The sequence below is a fragment of the Neophocaena asiaeorientalis genome, unplaced genomic scaffold (genome assembly GCF_003031525.2).
Source record: "Neophocaena asiaeorientalis asiaeorientalis breed wild unplaced genomic scaffold, Neophocaena_asiaeorientalis_V1.1 scaffold54, whole genome shotgun sequence".
Taxonomy (NCBI): domain Eukaryota; kingdom Metazoa; phylum Chordata; class Mammalia; order Artiodactyla; family Phocoenidae; genus Neophocaena; species Neophocaena asiaeorientalis.
In genome coordinates, this window is record NW_020174938.1 from 1,429,864 (window position 1) to 1,430,837 (window position 974).

Consider the following 974-nt stretch of genomic DNA (forward strand, 5'->3'; position numbering starts at 1 on the left):
TTTTGTAAATAAATAAAGCTTGGTTCTTACTTAAGGAATAAACTCTCAACCCAAGTCCCTTGTCCTCACCAGAGAACTACTGTGAAGCAGGGATTTTGGCTTCAGTTCCTTATCTACGGTACAAACAGGATTTTGCTTTAAATAGTTAGCAGTCAGTTGTATGTGTTCCAAATCAAAATATCTTAAATTTTTAAAATAGAATTATTCATTCTTTTAGTACGTGTTTTCCCCCCTTATTTCAGCTGTTTGGAAATATTTTATATTTGGGTAAGTTGTGCAGCTATGTAGTTTGTACTTTTCTGTATTTTTTCTTATCCTTATTGGAAATGGGAGTGAACAGCTTAAATACCAAACCAGTGTTTGAAAGAAGTGTGTACAGAGTGTGTGGTATAAATGGGGCTGGGAGGGAGATTCGATACATTTCGTTAGCAACTGCAAATGGAATATATACATATATTTTTTTAAATTACATAAATTTAAACTGGCAGATATTTAAACATGACTGATTAGGATTTTTATATGTGGTCAGCCTGGACTTTCTGAACAAAGACCAACTGAGCCCCTCCCAGTACTCTGGTGAATTTTTCTCCAGCAACCATTATCGTAGCTGTAAAGTAACCAGCAGTGATATGTGTGGTTTTGTTTGCTTTTTAATTAAAAATTCCCAACATCACCAGCACAAAACCACAAATTTTTTGGCTCTGGACTTTCATAACACATGGTAGACTTTTCCGATTTTAGAGTTTTTTGTTGGGTGTGGTGGGGAGCAGTGGAGGGATGGGACAACTACAGGAGACTCAGAGCCCAAAAGTGTAGGGTGGCAAAAGAGCCTTGTGGGAGGAGATTCTCTGGTGAAGTTGGGGCAATGCCTGACTTGGGAGATGGAGTGATACTGGCTGTGGGGGGAAGATCTTCAGGTTTTCCCAGCAATAACTCACCTCTGCTTGCTTAAGACCATGTTGAATTGGAATTAC